Source organism: Trachymyrmex cornetzi, unplaced genomic scaffold (genome assembly GCF_001594075.2).
Source record: "Trachymyrmex cornetzi isolate Tcor2-1 unplaced genomic scaffold, Tcor1.1 scaffold246, whole genome shotgun sequence".
Classification (NCBI taxonomy): domain Eukaryota; kingdom Metazoa; phylum Arthropoda; class Insecta; order Hymenoptera; family Formicidae; genus Trachymyrmex; species Trachymyrmex cornetzi.
Genome location: NW_017297123.1, coordinates 153,242 through 153,715, shown reverse-complemented (window position 1 = coordinate 153,715; position 474 = coordinate 153,242).

The following is a 474-nucleotide window of genomic DNA, read 5'->3' as shown; positions in this document are numbered from 1 at the left end:
GGCGACGTACCCCGGTCGGCAGCTTTACAAGCGACAACGCTCGTCTCACCCTCGTCGTCTCCTTCGTTCTCCCAGCCTCTTCTCGCTAATCTCTCGATGGTCCTTTGCGTCCTCGTACTCGGCCTCGACGACAGCGATCTCGCGCTTCCCTTACAAGACTCGGCTCGCTCGCCCACAGAAAGAGTGAGGCCCAGGAGCTCCCGGCGGATTCTCGCAGGCTGCTTAGCGCTCCCCCCCTCCTGCGGGGTTAGTTACGCTGATTGGCTTCCGCGTGTCACGGTATCCGCGCGTGCTGTGCAGGCCCGCGCGGCCTTGAATCCTGGCTCGCACGAGCGTGCAATGAATGTTTCTGTCAAGAGTGGCGTCTCTGCTCACGGCCCCTGCGCTTCCTGGCCTGTCGGAGGAGATCGGGATGGATTTCCTTCTCGCTCCCCGTCGCACAGTGGGCGCGAAGGCTCCTTTTGTGGACAAAAA